Source organism: Euleptes europaea, chromosome 11 (assembly GCF_029931775.1).
Source record: "Euleptes europaea isolate rEulEur1 chromosome 11, rEulEur1.hap1, whole genome shotgun sequence".
NCBI lineage: Eukaryota > Metazoa > Chordata > Lepidosauria > Squamata > Sphaerodactylidae > Euleptes > Euleptes europaea.
This window is the reverse complement of record NC_079322.1, coordinates 1143204-1162687: the sequence shown is the minus strand read 5'-3', so window position 1 is coordinate 1162687 and position 19484 is coordinate 1143204.

Genomic DNA, 19484 nt, shown 5'->3' with positions numbered 1-19484 from the left:
CGCAGGTATCCCATCCGCCCCAAAACTGGCCCGCCTCTTTGTGTCACATGTCTTCCGTCTACATTCCGTTCCGGGCAAGGTGGCCAGCGACAGCGAAAGTAGCTAAGTGGCTAAATTTGGAAAGCTTTCCTAAAATTAGTGGGGGTGGAACAAGGTCGCTCAAGTGCTTTCCACCCCCAAACCGATGGCCAAACTGAACGGGTGAATGCTGTATTGGAATGCTACTTGCGCTGCTATGTTAACTATCATCAGGATGATTGGGTTGAATTGTTACCCTTTGCTGAATATGCGTATAATAATGTTGTGCATCAGTCAACTGGATTTAGCCCCTTTCGGGCTGTTTATGGGCAAGACTTTGGTCCCATAAGCCATAACGATCTCTCCGGGGTGGAGGGGGGAGAAAGTGTTGCTGACTGGGTTCACACGATTCAGACAACCTGGCCTTGGCTGGTACGTAATCTAGAGCGAGCTAAACGTAAATACAAAAGTCAAGCCGATAAGCATCGCTCACCGGGCAATGACTACTCAGTGAGAGACATGGTTTATTTGTCCACCAAGAATCTACGGTCCAACCGCCCGTCCAAACTCAGTGCCCAGTACGTGGGTCCCTTCCCCATTACTCGTATCATCAACCCAGTCACTGTGGAATTGCCATTCGTGCCAATGTACCTGTAAGCTCTGCAATACCTGTGTGTTTTCCATTAAATCAGCTCTCTTTTGGACTCTTTGTCTCTGGATGCTGTTTGTGGGACTACCACGGGACAAGTTATCACACAAGGCAGCTAACAATTTAAAACATACATATAAAATCACATTTTAAAACTATTAAAATCAACCCCCTCCCGCAGCAAACATATCATTAAAAAAATTAAATAACAGGGATAAAATACCTACAAAATATAAACATAGCAATTAAAACATTGGTTAGGAAGGAGGGATCATTGAGGGAATCCCAAATGAAATGAAAAAGTCTTCACCTGCTAGTGGAAGACAGCAACAGAAGAGGGCAGCCACATCTTCCTGGACCAGAGCTTTGGTGCCACAGCCGAGAAGTCCCTCTCCAGGTTGCCACCTGCCTGTCTTAGAAGCCGGGGCGCCCAAAGCAGGGCCTCTGAAGATGAACGTAATGATCAGGCAGGCTCATGAGGGACTACACAATTTTGCAGGTTGCTCTGTCTTGCCCAAGAGCCCCATGGCGCAGGGTAGTAAGCTGCAGTACTGCAGTCAAAAGCTCTGCTCACGACCTGAGTTCGATCCTGACAGAAGTCGGTTTCAGGTAGCCGGCTCAAGGTTGACTCAGCCTTCCATTCCTCCGAGGTCGGTGAAATGAGGACCCAGCTTGCTGGGGGTAAAGGGAAGACGACTGGGGAAGGCGCTGGCAAACCACCCCATAAATAAAAAGTCTGCCTAGGAAAAGTTGGGATGTGACGTCATCCCATGGGTCAGGAATGACCCAGTGCTTGCACAGGGGACCTTTACCTGTCACGCCCTCACACATATCAAACAAACTTGCAACATTTTGATTCTCTTTCATTCCTTCTCTCTTCCCCTCTCTGTTATTGTTACTAACTCTTCCTAATCACATCAGTTGCAGAGCGCATCCAAGATCATGGCAGTGAAAAGATGGTTGTCTGAGGCAGCTTCTGCACAGAGAGGATTCTCCATGTTGCTTTCATTGCCACTGCAAATGCAAATATATGCACATTATCAATGGAGCTTTCACAGGTGGGAGTTTTATGCACACTTTGCTCTACCCATTTGACATTTCCCTCCCATGCATGTGTTGTAGCTTTTCCCCATTGGCCCCTGGGGGGGTGGGGGGTCATCATTGCTGTCGGGTGACGAGGTCCCTCCCTTGTGTTCTTTTCTTCATGCATGTGCTATAAGTGCTATAATGGCCCTATTCACATTGGCAGTAGATAGGTGGCAATAGATAGCGATCATGCTCTAGCACTTCCTGGGATTTAAAAATAAATAAATCTCAAAGCCCTCTCTGTACTTTAGTCATGATTTGTATATTTAAAGGAAAAATGAACCACAGCAACACAACAATGGTGACAGTATATTTCATTACCTTACCTGGGCTGTGAAATTTCATGCCGTTGTTGTGATGCTAGAAGTCATTTGTTGCTCTCAGTGGAGTCGATTATTTTTATCGCCATCTCTAATGGCAGCAAAGCTGTAAACAGAGATGCAGCATTCTCTTTGATGAGGAAGTGGCCATCGGGGTGGAGTGGAAAGGGCGCATCAACATTCCATCAATTTTTTCCGATGCATATGGTTTTCAATATTGTTATTGTTGTAGGAACACATTAGGAACATTTTGGTTGTATTACCTGTTCAGGTCTTTGGTAAGGGCAGCATAGTTTATACAACAACGATGTTTAATGTGACTTCTAGTGAAGTTCCTGCTACTATAATTTTGTAAGACTTCTTTTCCTGCTGAGGCAATAGATCAACCCTGGCTATTGTTCTTGATCCTAAAATGTTACTAGCCCTGTTCACAAGTCACAGAGAACACAGATACAATTTGTGTACAGCATACACTTGATTGTTCTTTGTATGTGTGTTGAGTAATTCTCATGTTACAGTCAATGCATGTTCTGCTGAATGTGTGATACAGACCCACATTTATCCAGGACTGGTCCCCGGTTTCATTTGTAAAGTAAGTGTGCATTGGCTCTTTCTTACAAACAGATGTACATTCATAAAGGCAGGATGTAAGTGCATTCGCTGTAACATGGGAGCAGGGCTACTGACAGAACACAACACACCAACTCCCAGAATGTTAGTGTGGCACCAGGACTGCCCCGGTGTCATTGGGGGGCCAAGGATTCCAGAGGGGGCAGGCCAGTGGGCCCGATTGCTCGAGGGGCAAGGAGGGAGGGAATCGGAAGGATCAGTGGGCAGGGCGTGGCCATGAATCTTGACAGTGGATAGGGTTGTCAGCTCCGGGTTGGGAAATACCTGGAGATTTTGGGGGTGGAGCCTGAGGAAGGCAGGGTTTGGGGAGGGGAGGGACTTCAATGGGTATAATGCCATAGAATCCACCTTCCAAAGTGGCCATTTTCTCCAAGGTAATTGATCTCTGTTGCCTGGCGATCAGTTGTAATAGCGGGAGATCTCCAGCCATCACCTGGAGGTTATAGTATTCCAAAAATACAGCTTAAGGCAAGCGATTATTTATACAATTTGTATGTACAAAAGGCAAGTAGTCTTTAAAGTCTTTATCATATATTTATATATTTTTTGTTTCTCTCATTTGTTGTGAATAAATCAACTTAAATAGTTCACATAAATCTCAAACATGGCAACCCTAGGATGGGACCACGGACGAGGTGGGTGGGACCAGTTATTGGGACAAGATCTTAATAGTTGGGCAGCCCTGGACTGACAGAGAACAGGCAAGGACGACCTATGGAGACAGAGAGTGTGAGAACTCTCGTCAATTTTGCTGGGGTCTCTAGCAGGGCCACTAGAGAATGAACAAGGAGTTTGGAGCATTTACTATGAATCTTGTTATTGGGCACGGACCATAGGCCCACACCCAGGTTGTGGTGTGCGTCTGCCTTCCAAGCACGTCACCCCACCAGCCCTTCTAAGGCCCCAGTCACAGTAAGCTTTCAGTTGCTGCCCCCCATAGCCCTGGTCCAAGCCTTCTTTTTCCAGGTGCCCATATAGAAAATGAATATTTATTTTATCTTATTTAAAACATTTTGAAAGCCTCCCTTCCTCTCAACTTCGCATCCCCCAAGGCAGCAAACAATAAAACATTAAAATAAGATTTAAAACACATATAAATATATCAAAACAATTAAAAACTATTAAAACAAAATACATAAACACGTGAATGGGAGGAAGGGAACACCAGACAAATATAGCAAAGTCTTCACCCACTGGTGGAAGACAGTGATAGAAGGAGACAGATTAAGGTTGCCAGCTTCAGGTTGGGAAATACCTGGAGATTTTTGGGGCGGAGCCTGAGGAGGGTGGGATTTGGAGAGGGGAGGGACTCCAATGCCATAGAGTCCAATTACCAAAGCGGCCATTTTCTCCAGGGGAACTGATCTGTCGCCTGGAGATCAGTTGAAATAGCAGGAAATGCCCAGCCACCATCTGGAGGTTGGCATCCCTAAAACAGATGAATGTCCCTGGGGAGAGAGTTCCAGCGCTTTGGTGCCATGACGGAGAAGGCCCGTCCTCAGGTTGCCACCTTTTAAGCCTCAGATTGCGGAGGCACACAAAGCAGGACTTCCAGACACAACCATAGTGGTCGGTAGTGGTAGGCGGTCCTTAAATTAAATGGTCACCAAGCCCTATAGGGCTTCAAAGGTCAACACCAGCACCTTGGATTGAGCCTGAAAACAAATTGTGAGCCAGTACACGTGAACGAGTCCCTATGACCCGCCAGAGCCAGAATTCTGGATACACCATTCGGCACCAATTGTAGCCTCCAGACACTCTTCAAGGGCAGCCCCATGTAGAGCACACTGCAGAAATCTAATCTAGATCAAGCACAACCTGTATCCAGGTAAAAGGGAAAACTGGCTGGGCAAGATCTACTGTCCCCTTTATGGACTATGGCACTGCCGGTATGCGTGCCGAGATGAGAAAACAGGGCACTGCAGGAACGCTCTGCTTGGCAGAGCGGTGACCGCAGGAGATCTGGATCGGCACCTATACGTGCCCCACAGGCCCTGCCTTGGTGTGTTTTTTTTTAAAAAAAAAAATACATGGATTCCCTCAGTTCTGTTCCATTATTATTCTGCAGTTCAGTTGTGTCTTTGGTTCTGCTCTGGTTGGCTTCTCAGAAGAAAGTTGATAATGGATTTCATGCAAGCAAAAATGCTGATATGTATATAATTGCCTTCCCTAAAAGGGGGGGAAAATATATTTTATTTCTTTTTGATGGCTGTCCACAGAAGTACTAAAGCTGATATGCCAAAGAAAAAAGAAGATAAAAAAGCTAACCTTCAAAGCTAACCCTTTGGATGTCCCAATTATATATTTATTTATTTTTGCACCGTGTAAGAGTACAATTGTACTTGAACAAAACACGTGGAAAAGTTTGAGGGAACAAAAGTATGCATCCCAATTCCTTGGGATGATTTTGTACAGTAATGCAAAATATAGAAAAATTACCTCTAATTTGTTTAGTTTTAAAGCGAAAAGTTATGCCACAAACAAATGTCAAGGTTCAATACTGAGACAGAATAAACACAATATTCAGTATTTGCCTCCATTTCCCATGTTATTTTTCATATTTTTCCTGTGAGATTTTACCTCAGGATTCATGTTTTTGGACTTGTGGACGCTGCTTTACTGGTTGACGAGCAACAAATATGACACCTCATCATCTGCCCACTGTCATATGCTTCAAAAGCTTGGCTTGTGTGGCTTAAAAGGTGCCACATATGAAATTATATTATTGGCCAGGCTCTCAGTACTCCTAAGTACGAAATGCTGTCACTTGGGGGCATCTCTTAAATATCATCAGATGTTGCAGCTGAACATCACAGGATGTCAAATCGCTATCTCAAATATCTGGTAAAAAGCTGGCAAATATTTCAGTACTTATTAAAACATTTGACATCAACATTCAGGAAGGAGAGTCACGGAGAACAAATCTGTTGCCGCTCATGTTCAGAAGATGGTGCAGAGGGGTTTTTTTCCTGTTTGGGTCTTTGGCTGGATCCTCAAACATTTTGAGCCTAGGGGCCCCTTTGGAATTCTGACGCGGGGTGGTGGGCACGGCCACAAAAGGGCCCCACCTCCTTTCTAAAGCCCTTGGTGGGCAGCAGGAAAGGTAGCAGCAGACAGCATGGAGACCGCAGGCACAACCTTGGGGGCTCCTGGTATGATGACTGAAGCTTTACAGGCAAACGTGAGTTCCAGCAGCAAACATGACAGGTATGCTGAAAAGCAGCACATTGATTCAAGCGGATCCTGCTTCATCCTTTAGTCCCACCTACAGAGGGTTGCTAGGTGGGTGGTTTCGGTGGGAAATTGCCCGGCAGCTGCTCAAGAACAGGGATTGTGCACACGTGCAGCCGAGCGTGACATAGGGTTACCAACTTCCAGGTACTAGCTGGAGATCTCCTGCTATTACAACTGATCTCCAGCCAATAGAGATCAGTTCCCCTGGAGAAAACGGCCGCTTTAGCAATTGGACTCTATGGCACTGAAGTCTCTCCCTTCCCCAAACCCCACCCTCCTCAGGCTCCACCCCAAAAACCTCCCACCGGTGGCGAAGAGGGACCTGGCAAACCTAGCATGACATGATCACGCCACTTTCAGGTTCACCCCTGGAAGTGCCTCATCGCCATGACCGCTTTGGCACTCAAACCCCCCAAACGCCCTCCACCGATGGAGAGGGGGGACCTGGTAACCCTCCACCCACATGCTGTTCTTTCAGCTCTTAAAACTCCATCATTAGTCATGTGGAACGGGCAAAGTCATCATGCCTTGATAGGGTTGACCGGTCCCTCTTCACCATGGGCGGGAGGTTTTTGGGGTGGAGCCTGAAGAGGGGGGGGGTTTGGGGAGGGACTTCAATGCCATAGAGTCCAATTGCCAGAATGGCCATTTTCTCCAGGGGAACTGATCTCTATCGACTGGAGATCAGTTGTAATAGCAGGAGATCTCCAGCTAGTACCTGGGGGTTGGCAAACCTATGCCTTGAGCACCAGTGAGATCCTCCCCAGTCGAGCAGCCCAATGCTCTGACTTTCACCACTATGGCGTTGTCCTGCAGAAGCTCTGTTGGCATTGGAAGTGCTTTAAATTCTCTCCGCAGAGGTCCCTCCTTTCAGACTTTGCTCTCTTGACAGATTGAGGTTGTTTCGTTGTTAGGACTAATTAGCCAGAGGCCTGGAGGCTCATGGGCGGCAGCCCCCCCCCCCGAGTCCTTCCCCTTCACGGCTCTCTGTCATTGAGCAGGAATGACAGCGAGGTGAACGGGGGGGGGATGTTGTTCGTGCGTCTCCCACCGGCCAACTCCGGCTGCCCCAGCGAGAGAGATTTGTATGGAGGAAAGAACCATATTTTTTAGACGTTGCCTTTCGAAGCGACTGTCTGAGGAGAGTTATCTTTACCTTGGAAGAACATTAAAAAATGGGGGAGGGTGGGGGGGAATGAAGTATTTGATCTCTTTTTCTCCCCTCCTAAGTTCTTCAGGAGGAATAACGACACAGAGAACGGAAGGTGCCGGCCTGCGCAAGAAACAGCGGGCGAGCGGCAATAAATCCAGCATTGACATTCAGAGGAAATCCAGTGAGTAGAAAATTGGGTGTTGGCCTGAAGATGACAAAATTAAGTTAACGTCACTCTTGGTGCGGGGGGGGGGGGAGAAATGAGTGCAGTTCCAATGAATGTTCATTCTCAAATGGCTGCCTCAGATGCAGGTAGGGTTGCCAACCCCCAGGTACTAGCTGGAGATCTCCTGCTAATTCAACTCCAGCAGATAGAGAGCAGTTCACCTGGAGAAAATGGACGCTTTGGCAATTGGACTCTATGGCGTTGGTCCCTCCCCTCCCCAAACCCTGCCCTCCTCAGGCTTCATCCCAAAAACCTCCCACCGGTGGCAAAGAGGGACCTGGCGACTCTAAGGGGAACTGATCACTGTCACCTGGAGATCAGTTGTAATAGCGGGAGATCTCCAGCCACCACCTAGAGGTTGGCAACCCTACTTCATCAGATGGACTAGCATAACTACCCCTGTGGCACTTGTAATTTTCTTTCTTTATCTGAAACATTTACATCCTGTCTTTCTACCATGTAAGGTGGCTTGTGGAATTGTATGCCACTCATTTGTGCCCCTGTTTGTAGACATGGGAGTGACTCAATGCTCTCTCTCTTGAAGAAGAAGAAGAAGAAGAAGATGCAAGAGACTGTTGAGTTTTCTGAGGACGTCAGGATTTCTGATTCCTGGGGGAATGATTTGTTGGGAACTATCGAGAGAGTCTTGGAGGACATGAGTGGGCAGAAATATAAAGAGTCACCAAGGGGACATTGCAACATTTGGAGAATTAGAGATGAAGAATGGGGTAATCCACAGGTGGGCATGAGACAAAAAGGACTCGAATACAAAAACCTTTAATGGCATAAATACAGTATTTCTACTTAAAATTCCTAAAACAATAGGTAGCAAAAGCTAAAATATATCTACATCCAGTGCTGCATTTAAAGTGCAGGGGAACCATTGAGTGCGGCATGCTTAGCGAGGTTACAAGGAATCTAGCTACCGCCTAAGTTACATGCGGGTTGCCATCGTTTAGTAGATATCATACAAGCCCTGCATCAGTTTGAGTTCGGCTGCTGATTAGGAGGGGTACTATATATTTCTCTCTGGTCGAGGTATGGAGTTTGCAGTGCAGGAGGATGTGGACAGCCGATTCTGGTTGTGTTTTTGGCACATGAACAAAGTCTCTCTCATAGGGGATGTTTGTGTACCTGCCTCTTGTAACTGCAGATGGTAGGATGTTTAGACGTGCCACTGCATAAACTGTCATCTTAGAGGTGGAGAGATAAGGGAGGAAAAATAATTTGGCAAGCTGCCTCTTTCTGGGTTAATCCCAAAGTGCAGTGGGGAGCATATTCTCCGGGCCATAGACCATAACTTCTGTCCTTCAATATCAAGGATCCTTTGCTCAAGCAATCTATAAGCTTGCTGTTTATTTAGAAGGAGCAGCGATTCAAAGGGTACTCTCATGGACTTAATTTTTGTTAGGATTCCTTCTCTCCAGGTAGAGTGGTAACTGTCGGAGAGGAGCCACCAAATCAGCCCTAATTCTGAGGCTCGGAAATGTAATCGCAACCAGAACTTGAGTGTGCAGAACCATACTCTGGTTTCCAGAAGATTTAAGCCCAGCTCAAGACGGAGGGTACGATATGCCACACAGTTCGGAATGCCTAATATGCGTCTTGCAAAGGTTGCTTGGCATTTTTCGATGCTTTGGGCGCTCTCTGTCGCTTATATAGGTGCTCCACATAGGAACTGAGGAAGTAGTTTGGCCTTTAGAATACGGATGGTTGCTGGGACAGATTGTCCTCCACGGGCGTAAAAATTTTTTAACACTGCCCCCATCTTACATTTAATTATGTTAAAAAGTGAGCATTTGTGAATTTGAAACTGCTGGATCCTGGTCTTTGCCGTTGGGCTCCATGCTTAGTTCCATGACTTACTGCAGTTTGACTGAAGATTATTTGTTGGGAAAACTAAACATTTATGAGGTCAAAATAAACAACAGTATTTCTGAGCTATAAATGTTTGTGTCAGTGTTGGCAGTCTGTGCCAGACAGTCCTTGTTGTATGGCGTTGTTCGCTCGGCTGAGAAAAATCGAGACATTCTGACAGACCACAGTTGGGCCGCGCTCTGTGCTGTTCCATTACTGAGTGTCACTTACTGGCTGTTGTGGGACATCCGATAGATGCCCTCGTGGGCCCTGAGCCTCGCCAACATCCATCCACTGGATCGGCTTCTGCATTTCCGTAGTGATGCTCAATCCTCCCCCATTAATTTCAGGAAAGCGAAAGCTTTCAGGAAGGGATTTCCACAAAGCTAGTGATGAGAATCAAGGAGTGAGTGAGGCTATATTATAGACCACTCAAATTCCCACTCCCACCCCCCAAGCCAGCTGTCACCAAATGCTCAGGCTTAGAATTTGCCAACTATCCCAAATAAAGTTGCCAATTTCCAGGTGGGGCCTGGAGATCTCCTGGAATTACAGTTGTTCTCCAGACAACAGAGATCAGTTCCCCTGGAGAAAAGGACTGCTCTGGAGGGTGGACTCTGCGGTACTAGACCCTGCTTGAAGCCCCTCCCCAAACTCTGCCTTCCCTGTGCTCCGCTCCCTAAGTCTCCTGGAATTCCCAGCCCAGAGTTGTGCGAGCAGCGATATATTTTCTCCGAGGAGAACTTATTGGTCCCTGATATTGTGGGGCCAGGAAGCTGTGCTAAAGCCTCTAGTTCTGTGAACAGAAGGAATCGGGCCTGCCGTTCTGCATGCGGCTCTACCACCAGTGCAGAGAGATTGACGTTCATGGTTCAGTCTCCGTTTTGAGAGAATGTTAATAGAGACTATTTCATGGTCTCTGACTGTTTTGAATCTGGCATTTGATAAGAAGAAGTCAATGTTTTTGAGAAATCTTTTAGGGAATCCTGGCTTGTGAGCAATATTAACTAAAGCCATCAATCACTTTACTCTGATAATAAACATAGCAGCCAGTCTCAAAAGTCATTATTCACCATTCAATACTGCACCGTTGTTTACCTGCAGAAATGCTTTGAAGGCTAAAGTTAATTTGGAATAAAATGTTCCAGGAGAAGGAGAAGGTGGTGTTGAATCACAACTGATTCATGGCAACAACCCCTTCCACAAGGCATTCCATGCAAGAGATGAGCAGAGTTGGTTTGCCATTGCTTTTCTCAGTGTAGCATCGCCAGACTTCCTGGGTGGCCTCTCAACCAAGTACTAAGCAGGGCCAGCCCTGCTTAGCTTCCAAGACTGGGCTAGCTTGTACCATCCAGCTCAAGGTCTTTACAGTGCTAATGAACTTGAATGTTGTAGTATTACCATTACAAAGACAAAGTGGAGGGGTTGCCATCAAGTTGCAGCTGACTTATAGTGAACCCATAGGGTTTCAAGGCAAGAGACAGTTAGAGGTGATTGGCCATTGCCTGCCTCTGTGTAGTGACCTTGGACTTCCCTGGTGGTCTCCCATCCAAGTACTAATTGTGGCCAACCCTGCTTAGCTTCCAAGTACTTACAACCTCAGGCTAACCTAGGCTATTCAGGTTATTATATCAATGCAATGCCGTATAAATGTGTGTGTGTGTGATTTTGCCATCAAGTCACAGCTGACTTACGCTGTACGGTTTTCAAGGCATGAGATGTTCAGAGGTGGTTTGCTATTGCCTGCTGCAAGAAATCTGGTTGCTTCCTGGTCATTTACAAGCTTGCAGTCACAGGATTTAAAATAATAATAATAATCAAAAATAGTACAATTCTCTAACAACAATTGTGACATTCAGATAACAATGTACAAAGTCTCCTTGTTTTATATGCTTGCAATGAAAATGACATTTTCCAAGTAAGAAGCAGACAAAATACAGGATTGTTTCTGTTGGCTCCGGTTCTGGATCTCATTATATGCAGGGAGTCTGGTTTTGTACAATCCTGGGGTACATAATTAGAATTATTCTTAAAGTTGGGGCTTCAGGTGCTGTAGTTATTTAGCAGCTCAGTAGTTGGATTTTCATCCTTCCTGTAGACTAGGAGGTAATCCTAATTCATTGTGGAAGCACATTTTAAAAATAATTGTCCCCTTGAAGAGCACGCGGGACTAGCCTACACCTGGATCAATGGATGAATGCTGCTTGAAAAACCCAGCACACTGAGGAGGGTCTCCTGAGGAGGCCAGAGCCCTCGCAGTATGCCTGTGGTTGACAGAATCTCCATAACAGGAGAGTTGGCATGTTATTGAAAGACCCCAGGGGACAGCAATTGTGATGGCAGACAGCAAACAAAGAACCTCTACATGGGATTTTTAGCACCATTATTTCCATTTGCAGTAGCACATTTCAGTTCCTGTAGAAATTTGCATTTATTCCATCTTCACTTCTTCTTCCTGAACGATCCTTGGTGTCAGGAACCAAAGAACCTTATTAGCTGTGTCTGGGCCTTAGTGTAGTGAGCAGGGTTGCAATGAGGGAGCTCAAGCCTCTGAAGGAAAGCCCCTGCAATTGGCGGCAGGCACTATGAGGCTTCTTGATTGGCCAGGCCTGCTATAAATTCAAGGCCAACCGGCCTTCCGCTTTTCCTCGGTTAATAGGGCTGCAATTCAGGCTCCATCTTCCTGCTCCTTCAGCTTCCATCTACTGCCTGCAGCTCCATATCATCCAGGCCCAGGTTCAGCCACGGTAGTCCACCATGATCCTTGCATGGTCTCGAACTCACGAAGCTGCCCGAGTAAGTCTGTTGGCCTGTCAAGGTCCGTTTCCTCTGTTCAGAGTGGCCCTGGCTCTTCTGGGTCTCAGGCAAAGGTCATCCAAGCAAGCGACCCCATTCTAAAGAAGAACTGTGGGGAAAGGCACCCAGGTGGGCAAATCAAATGGGTGGGGGCTGTTGTAATAGGCCAGGGGGCCCTCAATGCGGTGGCCGTGGGTGCTGCTATGGCAGCCGCCAACACCATTCCTGGCCCCTGTCAAATGCTTTTAGAAAGTGGGCACAGCTAGGGAGGTGGGGCTTTTGACCAGGAGGGCTTCTGATTGTGTAGATTAAAAGGCATCCTGTTAAACAGAGCTTCGGCCTGAAGTGGTGTTACAGTTCTTTATATAGAAACTCGGTCCTTGACATTCTGCGCTCAGCTCCAACTCCTGCAGCAGCCATTTTGTGACTTGCTCCACTTACTGCGGCAGCCATTTTGTGGTTGAGCCCACCATCCCAGGTCAGAATTCCAGAGGTGCCCACAGGGTCAAAAAGGTTGGAGACCCCTGGAATAGGCTGGGACAGGGATCATGGCTCCCTAGAAGAGGAAGATTGCTACCTAGAAAACAAAGCTACTGGCCTATTTAAATGCCCTTTAAGTGTAATGAAACCGGCCCGTTGTGGGAGTAACTTCCGGGTTGGTTTCCCCACTCCTCCACATGAAGACTGCTGGGTGGCCTTGGGCTAGTCACAGTTCTCTCTGAACTCTCTCAGCCCCACTGACCTCACAAGGTGCCTGTTGTGGGGAGGGGAAGGGAAGGAGATTGTAAGCCACTTTGTGGCTCCTTAAAGGTTGAGAAAAGCAGGGTATAAATCCAACTCCTCCTCCTCCTCCTCCTCCTCCTCTTCCTCCTCCTCCTCCTCTTCTTCTTCTTCTTCTTCCTCCTCCTCCTCTGAACTCCTGTTACCCTGACCTTGGAACTGACCCTGACTCTGGATTTGGATTGCCCCTCCAGTACTGATGCCTTGGACTTAGACCTAAACCACCCGGTGCTTGACCTTAGACTGGTGCCTGACTGTGCTACCTGCTTCTGGCCCTTGTATTTGCCTGCATACAGGACTGCTACATAGGCAAGGGTGGACCAGCTCTTTAGCTTAGCAGGAAAGTGACCGATGGGCTGCTGCCCTGAAGTGCCGCTGGTGGCCAGGAGCAAGCCGAGCCTCATGGCCCCTGCAGTGCTACAGAGGGCCGCTTTGCTCAGACCTGGGTCACAGTGGTGATGATAGCAGGTGTCTGCCCAATGGGCTCAGCTGTCTCCAGGGGCACTGGAGCGTCCCAGTCTGCCTGCTCCCGTTGCTCAGGGGAGCCCTTCCAATTTTGCAGTGACTTGTAAGCGATCGGCTCTTCGACTGGATTCTGTTTCCATCAAAGGGTAGACATTACGTAGGTGATGTTCTTGGCTGAAACCTTTTCCTTTTGCAGACTGTGACACACACATTTGCAGGCCACTCAGATCTCTGGAGATGAATTGTGTGGCAATTTGTCTGATTTGTTTAATGTCATTTTGTCTGGCTGCCAGAGAACCTGTCTAAATTTTTTTTTTTTTTTTTAAATCACGTATTTTTCAGTTGGGCAAAAGAGAGCTGCCTGATGGGGAGGAATTTTAATGGTGCTGCATTATTTCATAACAGCCTTTCTGAATCATTTCAGGCATAATCTGTCATGTTTCTCAAGACAAGAGAATCACAGCAAACATGCCACACGTATCACTGCTTCAATGAGGGCAGGAGAAGCAACAGGGAGTAATATTTCTATCACTCTTCTTCTAAACACTTGGAGAAGACAGGAGTCACTGGAAAAGACAATCGTGCTAGGAAAAGTGGAGGGCAGCAGGAAAAGAGGAAGTCCCAACAAGAGATGGATTGACTCTATAAAGGAAGCCACAGCCCTCAGTTTGCAAGATATGAGCATGGCTGCCAAGGATAAGATGTTTTGGAGGACTTTGATTCATTGAGTTGCCATGAGTCGGAAGCAACTTGACAGCACTTAACACACACACACACACACAAACATTTGGAAGAATTCAGCAGAAACAATTTGGCATTGTAGGAAATTAAAACATAAAACAATTTTCCCCATTTGTCATAACTAGTTCCTTAATGCTCAGGCCAAAAACTTCCGAGAAAAAAACAGAAGAGTCCAAAACAAGAAGAGGGAGCTCTGATTCTGATTGGCAACTAATTTAATTGACATGCCAAGACTGAATGGGAATGAACCCCTCTGCAATGGGACCAAGGCTCGGTTGATAGTTGATGTCCTCCTAGCACTCTTGGGCTCAATCCTGGTATGGCAAAGCATAGAGAAATGTATTTACTTATTTTACTTTACAGCATTTATTGTCATAAGAATGAAGACGCTCAGTTACTGTTATCTGTAACTAAATCTATAGGATTTCTACTCCACTGGGAGATATGTTTCCTTGGTAGAAATAGTTACCTAAAGCAACGAGGCAATCTTTTTGAATCTAAGAGATTCTTTTTATTGCTACCTTCAGAAATAATAATTAGCAAGTTTCAAAGAGTAATAAGAGTATAACAGAATATAACACAGTATACAGTCAAGTATAACAGAATACAGGCAAAGCTCAACAGGCTAGTTCACAAAATTTTCAAAGAGTACACAGATCATAAAACATTCATAGAACATTAATATACATACCCAACATACCGTTCGAGAAGTCTGACCACAATCCAAATGCGGGAGCGGGGCTGCTGTGCCGCGCAGAGGCCGGGCCGGCTCCGCTCCCTGTGCCGCGCAGGTGCTTGGCGAGGGGGCCGGGCCGGGCCTCGCCTCCCTGCGCCACGTCTGCTGGCCCCGCAGCAAGAGCAAGAGCCGCCTGGACGCCGCGCAGGTGAGCGGGCAGGGGGGCTGGGGGAGTGCGCGTGCCCCCGGGCTGGCGCGGAGGCGCGGGGCCGGCCTGCCTGCCTGTCTGCCTGCCTCCCTGCCAACAAGCGGCCAGGCCGGCTGCGGCGCCAGGAAGGGTGGCTTGGCGGACGCTTGGCTCGGCGGGGCAGGGGTCGAATCCCGGCTGCGTCGTGCATGCGTGTTGGGTGGTCTCGGCCAAGCGCGTGAATTCTCCGCCTGGCCCACCTCACCCAGTGGGGGTGAGGATAACATGCCGCAGAGGGGAACGACGTGAGCCGTCTTGGGTCCCCACTGGAGAGGAAAGGGGTGGCGGGTCGGGTGAAGCGCCCTTTTGCCAGAGGGGAGGCTTCCCCTTGAGACCCTGGCGGGCGAGGTGAGGCTGGAGCGGACTCTGGAGAAGAGCGGCTGCTGGGGACGGGGGGGGGGGTCTGCCCCCCCTCCCCCAGCCATGGAGACCCGGCCCCTCGGGGCAGAGAGCTGCGAGTGCGAGCGCGCCCCCCCAGATGTTGCGCCCGGTGCGGCCGGCCCCTCCTGCACCCCCCACGCTACGCCACTGCTGAAGTGGTGCTTTTGTGCGCCAAAGAATAATTCCAGTGAATCCTGTTAGACTGTGTGCATGTTCTTTAGATATGCAACCTAGTTGTGTGTAGTATTGTATAATCCCAGTTAGACTTGTTATATTAACCATAGTATGCATGCAGTTAGTGGAATTCATAAGAATTCCAGGCGGGGAGTGTGCTGCCCCAGCAGAAAGCAAAATGTTACGTAGAAAATGTTTGTAGTAGTTAGCCCTTTAAGACTTAGAATCGTGGGAAATGTAGTCCAGACCACCACTAGGTCAGATGTGTCTGAACTGCACGCTAATTGGCTATCAGAGCTTCTTCTTCCCACAATTCCTTCTGGCCCGGGTAAATTGAAATCCTTTGTTCTACCAAGACCGAGTCAGAAGAGGAAGGAGGCTCCCAATTCATCTGTTTTTTCACAGACTCTAGATATGTTCTGCATCTACTTCCTGTTCAGCGATGTGTGAGTTGAAAGATTAATCCTTATGCATTTATGTGAAGAAATAATAAAGATGTAATATTTTGGACATTAAGAGTTCTGTTGTCACTACTCAAAAGGCCTGGGGGCCGAGCTCCAGGCGCTGGACGGGACAGTGTTACTGCACAAATGTGCACACACACACACACACACACAACACAACACAAAGCCTGCTTGATTTACTGAAGTGCCAGATTTTCTTATGAAATATGAAGCAGATAAAATGGAGAAAGTCACAAAGGGAAAAACAAATTAACTGTTCACAGTGAACTCTGAAAGATAAAAAGACCTGAGTGACCAATGAAAAGCCTACACTATTTAATCTGGCAGACTAGTTCCCTGCAGTGTTTTGCATTTTTGTTATTTCTGACTAATTGAAGCAACTGCTTAACATTTGCTGCTCAAATTAAATTTGATTTAATCTAAATTCAGTGCATGTGATGAAGGAGTGCAGGGAAACTGCGGGGAGAAAAGTACGTTACCCAACACCCGATAAATGCTGCTAATGCCAGTAAGAGGGTAGATAATTTGTTTTTCACATGCAATTTTCCCTCAATAAAGCTTGAATCAAACTAAAGCATTACATGGTGAAAAGAAATCTCATATTGTTGTATCTCAAAAGGACTCGATAAAACTGAAAACAAATTAACTTAAAAAAAAAAACCCTTCATGTGTTTATTCATCAGCAGTAAGAGGACCTGGCTTTTAAAAGACAAACATGTTTTAGTAAATTAAAGTTTGTGTGCATGTGTGTGTGTTATGTGACATCAAGTCGCTTCTGATGGGGCAACCCTATGAATTAATGCCCTCCAAAACATCGTATCTACTAAGGTCTTGCAAACTGAAGGCTGTGGCTTCCTTGATTGAGTCAATCCATCTCATTGAACTCATGGTTGGATTCTGCTGAATCAGAGCCTTGGTCCATCAAGGTCAGTATTGTCTACTCAGAGTGGCAGCGGCTGTCCAAGGTCTCAGACTAAGGTCTTTCACAACACCTACTACCTATGGGAGATGCTGGGGATCAAACCTGGGACCTTCTGCATGCCAAGTGGATGCTCTAGCACTGAGCCACAGCTGCTCCTCATGTTGATTCATGTTTTTCTTCCCCATCTCATGTTGGATCTTCTTCTTTTCCTCCTGCCAGAATTTGTAGCCTAGCAAAATTCTTCTCATATCAGGAACTATAGGTGACCAACTAGTTTATCTGGTCTAAGCCCATTGACTTCGGTGGATTTAGAAGGGTATAATTTTGTTTAGGATTGGACTGTTAACTGGCCAACTCTGTGAAGGTTGCTGCAGTCTTCATACCAACGGCACCTTTCTGCGATAAGCAAACCCCAGGGAGAGCTGGGGTTACACTTGGAGGCAGAAGGCTTGGGTTCAAATCCCCATTTTGGTCAAGGAGCTCACTAGGTACTCTTGAGCCTGGCATTTCCCCCACAGCCTAAGCTAATTTAGGTACTTCTGTGCACAAGACGGGATAAACCTATGTACATTTCCCTGAGCTCCTTAGTGGGTTGCAAACTTGATAAATATAATGGTTCAAGATCTCTTTTAGCAGGTGGCGGGTGCTTCTTCTGGCAGATGGGGAGAGGCAATTTTCATTTATTTCCCCCACCCACTGCAGATCCCCAATTTGCCCTTCCTCACTTTTCTTGGGGGTCCCTTGACTTCCTCAGGAACATGATTTTGGGGGAGACAGGAGGAAGGGTAAGGGAAAATTTGCTTAACAAGTCCCACTCTGCTCATGCTTGATAAGATTTAAGGCAAGATATTAATGAATTTGCTCTGACCTGGTTGGACCAGGATAGTCTGATCTCATCCGATTGAAGAAGCTAAGAAGGGTTGGCCCTGATTAGGACTTGCATGGGAGACCACCAAGGTAGTCCAGGATTGCTATGCAGAGGCAGGCAATGGCAAACCATCTCGGTTGTCTCTTGCTATGACTTGGATGGCCCAGGCTGGCCCAAACTTGTTAAATATCAAGAGCTAAGCAGGAGCAGCCCTGGTTAGTAGTTGGTCAGGAGACCACCAAGAAAGTCCAGAGTTGCTATGCACAGGCAGGCAATGCCAAACCACCTCCGAATGTCTTGCCTTGAAAACCCTATGGGGTCGCCATAAGTCACCTACGACCTTATGGTACTTTCCACTACCATAAATTAAATTGTTGCACCTCCATTTCAGAAGGAAGACTTTTTTCCAATTTTTTTTTTGGGGGGGAAGGCTGGTGGTTTCATCTGTGGAGCACATCACCTGGGATTTCAGTCGTTGGTTTTCTAATTTTCCCCGTCTTCACTTTTGATGCCAGACTTGAGGATCAACTTCAGTGCTCCATAATCTTCCTCCTGTCCAGTAATGTCAATTTGTAATGATTTTGGCTTCCTTCTAAGCCACAGTAGCTTCCAGGATCCCAGCACTTGCCAAGAGTCCGGGTAATAGGAGGTGTAACCTATGATTCTTCAATCTTCAGAGCCACACAAGACTCATTCATCCATTCATTTCCATACAGATTGAACAGAAGAATGTTCCATGGAGGGTATTGATCTTTGATTGCAATCTCTGAACTATTTACTATGATACAGACTGATTCACTCCTGCAGGATTACGGTGGTGGAAAATATCAAGTTGCAGCTGACTTATGACGACCCCTCATGCAGTTTTCCTCAAGGTTTACCAGGCAAGAGACCTTCAGAGGTGGTTTGCCATTGCCTGCCTCTGCATAGCAACCCTGGACTTGGGTGCTTTGGAGCACAGGGAGGACAATGCTGCTGCAGTCATCTTGTTTGTGGGCTTCCTAGAGGCACCTGGTCGGCCCCTGTGTGAATAGACTGCTGGACTTGATGGACCTTGCTCTGATCCAGCAGGGCTTTACCTATGTTCTTATGACTTCCTTGGTGGTCTCCCATCCAATTACAAACCAGGACCGACCCTGCTTAGCTTCCAAAATCTGATGAGATCAGGCAAGACCAGGCCAACCAGGCCAGGGCAGCAGGATTATACCAATGTATTTTCTAGTTGATTATACCATTGCAATTTCTCTCTCTCTCTCTCTCTCTCTCTGTTTTTCTCAGTACTATCTAGCTAAAATTTAGCTAGCTAATTAATAATGTTAAATACATTTTCTAATGAAATAATATACCACTATATATTTTGAAAATTTTTATGCACCTCTCCAGAGAGCCACTAGAAGCAGCTCACAAATACTACCATATAATAAAAGCAAGCCATAAAAAAACTCAGCATAAAAATAATTTAGCAACTGAAAATGATCATAAAGTAATCCACAGGTTAGAAGAAGACCATAAAAGAAGTTTAAAAGGTGAAAGCCCTTGGTCAAAAGCCTGGGCAAAAGGAAATGTTTGAGCCTGGCGCCTAAAGGAGAATAAGGAAGGCACCAAGTAAACCTCAAGGGGGGAGGGTGTTCCAAATGTGAGGGGCCATCCGTTAATATATGACCCTTAATATATTAATATATATAGCTTGTTCTCTGTTGCTCCAGAGACTAGGACACGGAGTCATGGATTTAAACTAATAGAAAAGCAATTCCACCTAAACATTAGGAAGAACTTTCTGATGGTGAGGGCTGTTCG